At 46.8% G+C, this 13341-nt stretch overlaps 1 long non-coding RNA gene across 1 annotated transcript; it reads left to right on the top strand.

Moving 5' to 3' along the window:
• The first annotated feature begins 1608 nt into the window (after positions 1-1608).
• On the top strand, positions 1609-3955 carry LOC147964840 (uncharacterized). The gene is made up of 2 exons (XR_015607986.1): positions 1609-2436; positions 3672-3955. It is a non-coding gene; the product is annotated as an uncharacterized LOC147964840 (long non-coding RNA).
• The last annotated feature ends 9386 nt before the right edge of the window (positions 3956-13341 follow it).

The following is a 13341-nucleotide window of genomic DNA, read 5'->3' as shown; positions in this document are numbered from 1 at the left end:
CCACTTCCTTCTTTCCCATTTCTCTATTTATTTGAGTTGCAAATAGAATTGCTCAAATAAATGTTCATCTTTTGCCCATAAATCATATTTATTATGTAGGGCCATCCTATAAAATTTAAGCCCATTTGGCTTCAGTTTGGTTACGTTATAAATTCATGCAAGTTTGAATTAAATTCGAACATGTTTAAATTTATAGTTTGTAAAAATTCCCAAACTAATTTGATTAAATCGGGCATATTTCATGTTTTCCAGAAATATGTTCCCCCATCCCTACTTCAACACCTAACCCTCTGTACGTTTCTCTCTATTTCTGTTTATGCAATAAATAGAAGATTATATGGGAGGGAGTGAGAGCTTGCGCCGCCGGCCTCCTGGGCCTCACAAACTCTCACGCCGGCCCACCCGAGGCCATCCATTCCCGCAGCCGGCCCAAGGCCAAAGCCCATCCGCACCTATGGCCAACCCTAGCCCGAAACCCTTGTAGCCTCTCCTCTCCCTCGATCCCCATCTCCCTCCTCAGCGCCGCCTCCCCCTCGATTCCTTCCGCTCGATCCCCACTCTCCCTTCATTCTCCTCCTGCGCTGCCAGAGGCACACACAGCGCCCCCGTAGCCAGCGCCAGGATCCCGCGTCCCCTCACTCGACCTCGCTCTCGATTTCCCCTGCGAGCACCGCCTGCCTTCCCCAGTCGCACACCCTTGCTCCCTTTCTCCTCATCGCTGATTAGTTCTGCCCGCACCGGAGCAACGCGAGCAGCCGCTGCTTGACCCCGCGACCAAGCCGCCGCCCTGGAGCTTCTCCGCCACCGGCGCCCTCCTCCAGCGCCTCCGCGCCCCTCTGCTACCCCGTCCCCGCACGCGTCGTGGCGCCCTCCAGCTGCGTCGCGCCCGTCGACCACCGCCGCTCCGGCCGTCTTCGCCGGAGTACCACCAGGAAGTCGGGCCCCTGTGCACCTTGCCTCACCCTCCGAGGGCCTCGCACGTGGGCTTAACCCCGAGCATGCTTGTTATGCTCTTCCTCCCACTGGCCTCTTCCGTGCGCCATCCCTCGCCCGCGAGCTAAGTTCTTGCTGCCGCTGCTATTCTCGCTCGCTCCACATCCGTGGCTCTATTGCTGACCCTAGCTGCCGAGAGCCTCGTCGATGGCCTCCTCCTTGCCTCTACACCTCCGGATCCTGTTGTTGTTAAACACAACTTTTCCATGATGAATATGCCAAGACCTACGACAACGACTTCATGGACCGACGAGTACCACGACGACCGTTGTTCGCCAAGTACACCTTCGGATGGACAAGTTCCTCTTCAAATGTACGACTACATGGTGTTGCGCCAGGTACCACGATGGCCGATCCCTCGGACCCGTCAAGTCCGTCTACGAACTGTGAACAACTACCGTCGCTCCGAAGACGTTGGATTCCTTAAGTACCTCTCCAAAAATGAACGTGCACCACTACTGTCGACCAGCGAAGACCCCATGGACGTCAAGTTCCGTGTCGTGACCCCGAACATCTACGGACATGAACGACTATTCCCTCTTTGACCCGCGTGTACGACTACTTCCTCTACGAACCCAAACCATTCCGAATATGCACGCTTCAAAGGTATAACCCCGAAACGACACCGTGGAACGATTGCATGTGTGTTGTATGAGATGCCTGTGCTTGCACCATGCTTGAATTGTAGCTTGCACTTTGTTCCTCGTTTGCCATGCCGTCGACCTGTGGGAACCCGGTTACCGGGATCACCCCACCATCTTTCATGACACGCTCCTGTCACACTTTCTTTTGCACCGGTATTTCAATCGAGTTATCGGAACCGAAATGTTGTTGTGGCATCATTTTCATTATCGTCGCCGTGGCACCCTTTTCTTATACCACGGTGACAAATGCTCTCATCATGCTCTTATCAACATTTTCACAAATATTGCTTAAAACTTGCAAATGTCATCCGCATCATGATAATAATATTTAAATTGTTTAAATTGTTGTTGCATTAAATTGCTAAATGCATATGAGGATTTTTCGGAATGGTTGTTGTTATTTCCGGCCTCATTTAAACTTGCCTAAATGTTTAGTTTACTTATGATTCACCTCTTGCTATGTTTAACAACATTTAATATTGTTGGGTACATAAACAGGAGTGCACTAAATAAGTCATGTGGTGTTCCGTCAATATGCAACTCGTTGCATATTGAGCTCCACTTAATTTGTAGTATTGTTTGTGCACTTTGCCATGCCATGCCTCATTAAACCGTACATGCATCATACCTGGTTGTGCATCATGCTATGTTTATGTGATGGTTGTTTACTATGTGTTTTGCTTCTTTCCGGGTTGCTTCTCGCGTTAGCTTCGGTTTCGTTCTGGAGTTGTGAGGTTTCGTTCGACTACGTCCATTTGTCTTCTTGATGGACTCGTTCTTCTTCCTTGTGGGATCTCAGGCAAGATGACCATACCCTCGAAATCACTTCTATCTTTGCTTGCTAGCTGTTCCCTCTATTGCTATGCCGCGCTACCTACCACTTGCTATATCATGCCTCCCATATTGCCATGTCAAGCCTCTAACCCACATTCCTAGCAAACCATTGTTTGTCTATGTTACCGCTTTTGCTCAGCCCCTCTTATAGCGTTGTTAGTTGCAGGTGAAGTTGAAGTTTGTTCCATGTTGGGACATGGATATGTTGGGATATCACAATATCTCTTATTTTATTTAATGCATCTATATACTTGGTAAAGGGTGGAAGGCTCGGCCTTATGCCTGGTGTTTTGTTCCATTCTTGTCGCCCTAGTTTCCGTCATACCGGTGTTATGTTCCTTGATTTTGCGTCCCTGATGCGGTTGGGTGTTATGGGAACCCCTTGACAGTTCGCTTTGTATAAAACTCCTCCAGCAAGGCCCAACCTTGGTTTTACATTTTCCTAACAACCTATCACCTTCCCTTGGGTTCTGCAGACCCGAGGGTCATCTTTATTTTAACCCCCCGGGCCAATGCTTCTCTAAGTGTTGGTCCGAACTAGAGCCCCTTGCAGCGCCACCCCGGGGAAACTTGAGGGTTGGTTTTAGTTATACGGATTGCTCATCCGGTGTTTTCCTGAGAACGAGATATGTGCAGCTCCTATCGGGATTGTCGCCACATTGGGCGGCTTTGCTGGTCTTGTTTTACCATTGTAGAAATGTCTTGTAACCGGGATTCCGAGACTGATCTGGTCTTCTCGGGAGAAGGAATATCCTTCGTTGACCGTGAGAGCTTGTGATGGGCTAAGTTGGGACACCCTTGCAGGGTTTGAACTTTTGAAAGCCGTGCCCGCGGTTATGTGGCAGATGGGAATTTGTTAATGTCCGGTTGTAGAGAACTTGACACTTAACTTAATTAAAATGAATCAACCATGTGTGTAGCCGTGATGGTCTCTTTTCGGCAGAGTCCAGGAAGAGAGCTCGGTCTTGTGTTATGCTTGAGCATAAGTAGCTTCAGGATCACTTCTTGATCACTTTTAGCTTCTCGACCGTGCGTTGCTTCTCTTCTCGCTCTCTTTTGCAAAAGTTAGCCACCATATATGCTTAGTGCTTTGCTGCAGCTCCACCTCACTACCCTTTTCCTACCCTTAAGCTTAAATAGTCTTGATCTCGCGGGTGTGAGATTGCTGAGTCCCCATGACTGACAGATACTTCCAAACAGATGCAGGTGCCGATGATGCCAGTGCAGGGGACGCTACCAAACTCAAGTGGGAGTTCGACGAGGATTCGGGCCGTTACTATGTTTCTTTTCCGGATGATCAGTAGAGGAGCCCAGTTGGGACGATCGGGGATCTAGCATTTGGGGTTGCCTTTCTTTATTTTGGTTCCGTAGTCGGACCTTTGATTGTATCTTGGATGATGTATGGATTATTTATGTATTGTGTGATGTGACGATTGTAAGCCGGCTCTTTATCCCTTTCTTATTCAGTACAAGGGATGTGTAAAGATTACCCCTCTTGCGACAAACCTACCATGCGGCTATGCCTCTAGGTCGTGCTCCGACACATGGGAGATATAGCCGCATTGTGGGTGTTACAGGAGCCTTAGTCACCTTACCTCTGTCCACGTAGTATGTTGGGTCCCACTAGTCAGAGGGTGAAACAAACAAATTAATAAGAAAAAATTTAGTACACGAAATACAAATTAATATAATTTTTTGTGACATGGATGAACATTCGGGCCGTTACCAATAAACCAGGACGGAGGTAGTACGCGAAGTTTGCCATCGGAAGCGGGCCGATCTGGCACTCCTGAGCTAGCAAGGTTTTTCTAGCCCACCCAAGTTGGCTGGCCCACAAAAGCTAACATATTTTAACAGTTCCAAACGCCTAACCTTGCCCGGCTAGGCTATATATTGTTCTTGCTAAGGATCCAAACGCTCCCTGAGTAACTCGCATGATATTCCTATTCTATGAACCTGTGTGTGCGTGTGCGTGTGCGTGTGTGTGTTTAACAGCATGTCTGTGTTAGAGAGAGCGACACATCGACCTACTCCTACAGAGAGATGGTGTGTAGTGTACGATTTAGCCATGAGAATTGGTGCATCCTCTCGTTTCCGGGCGTCCGGTCGGGACAGGCAGACCTCTGCCACGCCCGCTCTTGACCAGCCTGGCCCACCCAAAGCCCCTCCATCACTCGCGCGTGGTTCCCCCCCCGAAACGATCAGCGCCGCTCCAAAGAATCGGTGCCGCATTCATGGCCAGGCAGAGCGGACGTGACCATTCACTAGCGCCTGCGTTGAAGAGAGAAGCGGATTCAAGAGTGATGGTTGCTTCATCTGTCCAACTTACTGCTGGGTCTATATGATTTGATGACTCATTGGTCATTATTACTGAGGTGGTAGGACTACTGGATGTCCCACACTTTCGGCGAAAGGACGTACTACTAGATTACAATTTTCTCCATTCTTACAGCGGAGGAGTGCGAGAGCAGTGAAAACACGCAGGCTCAGTCATTACATGGCCCAGCTCACATTATCACCATATTTTCTGGACACCGTGCGACACCTAACTCTTTACATAGTAGTAGCATAGTACGTAGTGTAATTTATCAGCGAGATAAATTTGTACAATGCTATGAAGCTTCCAGCTTCTGTTTCATGTATCTTGCGTCCAAGGTTGCCCGTTGCAACATTTCATCAAATACAAAGGAGACTAACATGCATGCTATTGTGACGCCCGGATAATTAAACTACAGTAAACCCTTGTTAATGGTGCCATGTCATCACTTTACTGTTACTAATCTGCGGTTGATAGAAATCGCAATCCAAATTCAAGTTCAAACTAAAGTGCAAAATTCAAATTTCTCAAACATGCAAAATAAAATGTTCAAAGTGTTGCAAATATTCCATAATTATTTATGGTGGTGAGCCAACATTGTTTTAAAGTCTTTAATTGCTCCTAAGTATATATATCAGTGGCTAAAAATAATAATTAAATGCCTTTTATAAATTATAAAATATTAAACTAAATTTTTTAGGTGTCAAGCTTTTTGTGGCAGTGCTCAATGTTTCCTAGTATTTGTTTTGTCCAACTCCACATTTTTGCAAAGTCATTTGGTGGCTTCTTTAAATGCAAATGGAGGCTGTTAAAAGAAAACAGAATAATAAAAAGAAAACTGAGAAGAAGAAAAGGAAGAGAGAGCACGTGCCCCCACTGGGCCTCACCCAAGTCAGCCCACCTAACCCCCGGTCGTCTTCTCCTATTCACAACCGTGCCCGAACAGGATCACGTCCCCGTCGAACCACCTCGCCGGCCATGCCGTGGGAGGATAAGGCCTCCATCGAGGCGCCCCTCCCCCCAGATATCTTCTTCCCACTCGCCTCACTCCTCCTCGGCGCCCTCCCTCCCAGATCCATCTTCTCTCTCTCCCTCGTCATCCTCTCGGCTCACCCGAGCGCCTACGTCGCTGTCGTTGGCCACCACCGCGGCGACCGTCTCTCCCGTGCCTCTCCAACCTGTCTGTCTGCACCAACGTCGTCGACTGCGTCCTCCTCGTCCACAAGATCGAGCTCGGACCCCCTCGACCATCAGGATCGGGTTCTTCCCCGCACCTACGGCCGCCGACGAGCTCCGTCCGCTGCGACCGTCCTGCTACTACCAATCCGTCGCCGGGCTTTCATGTGCCACACCGTGAGCCTCTACTCCTTCTCCTCCTCTTCCCCGTTGGATTCGGTCCATTAGCGCATCTTCTGCTCGTTGCCGTTGCCTACGACCGCTAGCACGACTCCCTCGCCCGTGCTCCGTTGGCCTCTGGCCATGACCGGCTGCACCCGACCGCGTCCCCATGCGTGCTCGCCCGCGCGTGGCGGTGCCTCCGCCGAGCCCACCGTCCTGCTGCCGCTGCTCATGGCCGGCCGGCGTTGTGGACGCCATGGCTGGAGCTCCGCTCCCAAGCGCGGTCATGCGCCCCTGCCGTGGTCCTCACACGCACGCAAACCCCATGCATCGCCGCTCCCTGTGTTGCCGCCCACCGCGCCCTGTCTTTGCTCGCGCCCGCCGTGGCCACGTCCTTGGACTGCACCCTGTAGCCGCCCCGCGCCTACTTCGCACGCGCCTGGCCGCGCCTGACCGCGCCGGCTGCTACCCTCGCCGCGCCTTCCCTCCACCCCACCCGTGCTCGCCTGCTGCTACTTGCTAGTTGCTACCATGGCACTACTGCTGCATCTACTACTGCCGCTGCTAACTGTACTCTGTACTGCTAGCTACTGAAGATGCTACAAGCTAGCTTTTCTCTTTTTACAATGACTAACCCTCTATACAGCCCGTAAGCATAGTCTAAACGGTTATTAACATTAGTAAAAATAATATGAGTAGAAACTATACATGACAAACTTCATTTTATCCCATTGGAACAAATCCATTTGATGCATGGAATAAATCCTACGAAAATTACAAAATGCTATCTTTTGTTAACAGAAAACAGATTTGTGTGTTGCGTGCTGTGTGTGGTATGTGTGTGTTGCGTGTGTGCCCGGCTGGGCCATTGTCCAGTACGGCCGGCCCCTTGTTTAATTAGGACTAGATTAGTTAGTGTTAAATTAGTGCTAATTTACTTTAATAGCAAATGACATGTGGACCACCCTGTTGGTTATCTCTAATTAATTGACTTAATAGACACAATGTCCATGACAAGTAGGACCCACTAGCACTGTTCACACACTGACCAAGGTCAACTTTGACTCTTGACCTGTTGGCTGGGCTTTGACTGGCCCCACATGTCATTGACTGTGGCTGGCCCGGTCAGGGTATAAAAAAATCAACATTATTTAAATTCGAAATAAATAATTAAAACAATTTCAGTATATTAATAAAACTTTGAAAAATCATATAAATTAAACCGTAAGTCAAATGAAAATGTTTTCTACATGGAAGTTGCTCAGAAAAATCCAACGAATCCGAATACGCGGTCCGTTCATCTGTGACATGCCCCTAGAATGTTGAACATGGAACTTTCCCCCTCTTTTTCCTTTGTCCGGAATCCGCCTAACGCCGGGAATTCATTCTCGGATGTTTCCCCCCTTCGTCTGCAACGTGTAGTACCGCGTTAGAGCACGCCTAGCGCTACGTATCGTCATGTCATGCTTAGTGATACCTCTGTTTGCTATGTATTTACTGTTTCTTCCTCCTCTTCTCTCCGGTAGATCTCGAGGCCGATGATACCCTGGTGATCGACTACGTCGACGACGACCCCCCTCTCTTGCCAGAGCAACCAGGCAAGTCCCCCCCCCCTTGATCACCAGATATCGCCTACTCTCCTCTATACTGCTTGCATTAGAGTAGTGTAGTATGTTACTGCTTTCCGTTAATCCTATTCTCATGCATAGCCTGTCATTGTTGCTACAACTGTTGATACCTTACCTGCAATCCTAAACGCTTAGTATAGGATGCTAGATTATCATCAGTGGCCCTACACTCTTGTCCGTCTGCCATGCTATACTACTGGGCCGTGATCACTTCGGGAGGTGATCACGGGCATATACTATATACTTTACACTGTTACATTACCAGTGATACTGTTTGGAGATGGGGGCTGAAGGGGCAGGTGGCTCCATCCAGGTAGTGGTGGGCCTGAGTTCCCGACGGCCCCCGGCTGTTACTTTGAGGCGGAGCGACAGGGCAGGTTGAGACCACCTAGGAGAGAGGTGGGCCTGGCCCTGGTCGGCGTTCGCGGATACATAACACGCTTAACGAGATCTTGCTATTTGATCTGAGTCTGGCTACTGGCCTATACGCATTAACCATCTACGCGGGGACAGTTATGGGCACTCGACATCGTGGTATCAGCCGAAGCCTTCGTGACGTCAGCGACTGAGCGGTGCGCGTCGGGTTGGACCGCGTATCACAACTTCCTTCGTAATGGAGGTTGCTAGGTCTGCTCACCGGACGCGTACGCAACGTGCAGGTGTGCAATGGGCGATGGGCCCAGACCCCTGCGCCATAGGATTTAGACCGGCGTGCTAACCTCTCTGTTGTTCCTATGTAGGGCTACGACGTGTTGATCTTCCGAGGCCGGGCATGACCCAGAAAAGTGTGTCCGGATGAAGGGGATCGAGCGTGTTGGGAAATATGGTGCACCCCTGCAGGGAAGTTAAACTATTCGAATAGCCGTGATCTTCGGTAACAGGACGACTTGGAGTTGTACCTTGATCTTATGACAACTAGAACCGGATACTTAATAAAACACACCCTTCCAAGTGCCAGATATAACCCAGTGATCGCTCTCTAACAGGGCGACGAGGAGAGGATCATCGGGTAGGATTGTGCTATGCGATGCTATTTGGAGGACTTCAGTCTACTCTCTTCTACATGCTGCAAGATGGAGGTTACCAGAAGCGTAGTCTTCGATAGGACTAGCTATCCCCCTCTTATTCCGGCATTCTACAGTTCAGTCCACATATGATACCCTTATTCCATTTGATACCAATGCATACATATGTAGTATAGCTCCTTGCTTGCGAGTACTCTGGATGAGTACTCATGGTTGCTTTGCTCCCTCTTTCCCCCTTTCTATACTCGATTGCTGCGACCAGACAGTGGAGCCCAGGAGCCAGACGCCATTGTCGATGACGACTACTACTACTCGGGAGGTGCCTACTACTACGTGCAGCCCGCTGACGACGACCAGGAGTAGTTTAGGAGGATCCCAGGCAGGAGGCCTGCGCCTCTTTCGATCTGTATCCCAGTTTGTGCTAGCCTTCTTAAGGCAAACTTGTTTAACTTATGTCTGTACTCAGATATTGTTGCTTCCGCTGACTCTTCTATGATCAAGCTCTTGTATTCGAGCCCTCGAGGCCCCTGGCTTGTAATATGATGCTTGTATGACTTATTTTATTTGTAGAGTTGTGTTGTGATATCTTCCCGTGAGTCCCTGATCTTGATCGTACACGTTTGCGTGTATGATTAGTGTACGATTGAATCGGGGGTGTCACAAGTTGGTATCAAAGCCGACTGCCTGTAGGAATCCCCCTTCCACACTCCTTGGCCAAAGTCGAGTCTAGTCATTACAAAACTTATACTAACATGGCTGTGTGTCTTATGGGCCCACGTCTCCATTGGGTGGTATTAGGATCCTTTATTTCTCGTCTATGCTCTGGGACTCTAATCTCTCTTCTATTCGGGTTAAATGATTTTACGAACTCTGACTCTAGGTTCTCGTAATTACTTCCTCCCGGAGAGCCCCTCACTCCAGATGATTGCATGGTGCGCCGAAGGATTCCGAAGATAATCTCCGATGTTATCCCGAGAACTTTTGCTCATTGCATTTGCAATTCCTTTCCACGGTCACCCCCTATAGATAACTACATGCACTTGCCATTCTTACACTAGTCCCTAGTTGCTCTTGTTAGTACAAGATACCCCGAAATACTCGTCGTTGTTCCTAGAATCCTTGTGCCTGCTTCCTTGCAGTTCCTTGTCACCTAAATACACCTACAACTTAATCCTCACACATACCGAGGATTTGTTTCTCCCCAGTTGTTCTTGTGTTCCGCAAAGGACTTTGAAATACTATTTGGTCTTTTGAAAATCCTCAACAGCCTGTTGTTCTTGGAATTCTTGCATACTTGCATTCCGGTTAATTCCATTTGTCTAGCTATTTACTTAAAAAAAAACCTTTGTGATTGTCATTCTGATCCTCTTGATTCAACATGTGTGTGAATGCACACAATCATCAGTTGTTCCCTGGAATTTATCATTCCGATTCAGACGTCATTCCAGACATGAGTTGGATCTCGACCAATCAAATTGCCATCGATTGTACCCCTAAGACTATTCAGCTTATCCATCCCTAATCAGAGCATTGCTTCTGATCCCTTATCTTGGAATTCATAATTCCTTTGCATTAGAGATTTGAGTTAGTCAGTTGTTTCCATAAACTGATCTCCTTGCATTCCTTCTTCCTCTGGTTGAGTACCGATGCTCACATCCTTTGTTGGATTTTATCCGACATCGTCCTTCATATTCTATAAGCTTGTGAGCGTTTCCTCGGCTACACAATGCCTTTGGTAAATTGTATCCTCTGCTTTCTCCAGCATACTCTACTATCGAGCTTGTGTTATTTATTCCTGAAACTGTGGTTTGTGCTCCTAAGATGCCTTGATGGGTTGAACCTATGCCTCCCATATTATGTGTGAACTCGAAAGTTTTCACGAGTCATACTCGTCTAGTATTTTGCCAGATAATTCAACACTACAACTTCTTCGAAAAAGAGAAGTGAATGAAAGGTTATACATTGGAGAAGTGGGAGTCGACCTTGAACCCTGTGTTCATGCCCATGGGCACGATATATACCTTATCACGGAAGCTTCTTTTAAAATAATTATTCCCTTATTATAAGTTCACCTTGTATCTGTGGATGTGGTTCCGACCATGTTCTCCTTTAAATACCATTACTCGTGCAAGTTTAAGCATTTGTCTTCTGCAGAGCAATACCCCAATCCAACCTCCACTTTGGTCTGTCGTCGAGTATTACCCCATGGTATCTCGAGATATCAGGGGACATCATAACTTCTTATGGGTTCTTCATCAACTATTATTACTCACCGGATCCAATTGTTCCTAGGTTCTGGGTTGTCGTCAACCGAGAACATCGAATAGTGAATCGAGTCCGCACTCCGATTCAATAACCCTAAATAATTTCCATTGCTTACGAGTTTAAATAATCCTTCAAGTCATTCCTAGCTTGATCGGCTATATCCTTATCGTGATGCTCTTAACTGTGCTACCTGGTCCTTCTTCCCGGAGCACAAATTTCGACGGTGAGCTAATCTTACAATCGATCTCCCTTGTCATATCGTTTGTCCTTGAACAGCAAGCTTGATTTCGAGTTTGTGTAGTACCCATGGTTCCATTAACTTTTTGCTTCATCATTCTGTTGACTTGATCTCATCGCCGATCAGTTACATCTTCTCGAAACCTCTCGACAAATGTGTCGTGATCATCATCAACATTCTGAGGTCTTCCAAGATATCTATCGAATTCTTGGTGAGAAATAGCTTCCTTTGCCCTCGATGAATTGGGTTATCATCGACAACATTATTGCATTCCCTCCAACACAAAACTTGTTCCTGTTTTGTGTTATACCTTGAGTTCCTTGCTATCCAACATTTGTTCTTCTTTACCTTGGAGTATTACCATCTTTTATATCCAGGATGTCGTGCTTAGCACACCCGGCCGGAGGCCCTATTGGTTATAGATTCCTTTTCAGCAAGGTTATCCATTCTTCCATGAGGAAATTGTAAGACTTATTCTGCAAGTTGTTCCTGATGGATCCTTTGTGTTTCCAAAGTTTGACCTTTGCCTGAAGACCATGTCAATGCTATCTCAAAGCATTTATATTTTACTCCAATTATCCACAAGAACATTTAAAGCCTAATGTTAAATGTTTCCTGCTCAATTATCCAAACACCGATGTATGGGTAAAGTCATGAAATTTCTCTCTCCTTACCTAAAGAGTTTTCTACATTATATCCTGTCAAGGATATCATGCTCTGCTTGTCCTTGGGAAGGATATACCCTTGAAATATGTGTTTAAACACATTTTCCTTTCCATTGTTCTATTAATCTGATGCTCACATTTCCTTTACATTGGTTTGTTTAACCTTTCCGGTGATCTATATGATCTAAGCAGCAATATTCTTCTGCTTATGTAAACACCTAGGTGCACAATCATGTCGGTAAGACCCTGTTACTATTCTTGATGACATTCAGGTAACCACCGATGGACGAGAACTTTGCCTATTGGTCCGCCTCGAAATAACGAGCAGGAAAATGGTTCTCTTCGTCCCTCGCCCTTAGTACCAACGTTGTTGCCAACATAACCGACAGACTCTTCTCTGGCATGCCTGGCTATCATGATGCCTTGCTATCATGATCGTGTAAGATGACAGTGCCCTCTTACTTTAACAACATGGTGGGCCCATAACCCACATTGCCACAGGATCAAAATCTGACTCTCCTGTACACCTTGTTTCCAAAGTTAATTCTTGCGCTTGGCTTCGTATGCAATTCACGAGCCACATTCCTAGTGATCTATTCTGATATCGGCCACAATAATTATTCCGTTGCTTTGGAACCCCTTTCACCTTCTGTCTAGGCATTGAACGATTGCCTGGCTGCTTGAAACTTCTTATTGTACCTTCCAACTTTACTCTCGATGTGTTTTATTTGTTCAACTCGAGAGGTACTCATATGCTCATTCATGGGTTAATGCCAGATTATTACCCTTATAGCATTCTGTCGTTGCCGATCTGCCCCGTTACCTATTCGTAAATACGATGAAGATCCCGAAGAAAGGATGCTGACTTCATCATGATGACTTGAAGCAGAGAAATGGAGACATCAACGTAAAGGATCAACTACTTCGGGAAGTGCAACAAAGACCGAGAAGACCCATTAGAATTTCGCAACCTAGTCTTTCCCCCGTACTCCCCTCCTAAATCTCGGGATGAGATTTCTTGTAGTGGAGGAGAATTGTGATGCCCGGATAATTAAACTACAGTAAACCCTCGTTAATGGTGCCATGTCATCACTTTACTGTTACTAATCCGCGGTTGATAGAAATCGCAATCCAAATTCAAGTTCAAACTAAAGTGCAAAATTCAAATTTCTCAAACATGCAAAATAAAATGTTCAAAGTGTTGCAAATATTCCATAATTATTTATGGTGGTGAGCCAACATTTTTTTAAAGTCTTTAATTGCTCCTAAGTATATATATATCAGTGGCTAAAAATAATAATTAAATGCCTTTTATAAATTATAAAATATTAAACTAAATTTTTTAGGTGTCAAGCTTTTTGTGGCAGTGCTTAATGTTTCTTAGTATTTGTTTT

Source organism: Triticum urartu, chromosome 6A, assembly GCF_056163025.1.
Source record: "Triticum urartu cultivar PI428250 chromosome 6A, HENAU_Tu73, whole genome shotgun sequence".
Taxonomy (NCBI): domain Eukaryota; kingdom Viridiplantae; phylum Streptophyta; class Magnoliopsida; order Poales; family Poaceae; genus Triticum; species Triticum urartu.
Note: the sequence above shows the minus strand (reverse complement) of the source record. Positions and strands in the feature narration are given on the sequence as shown.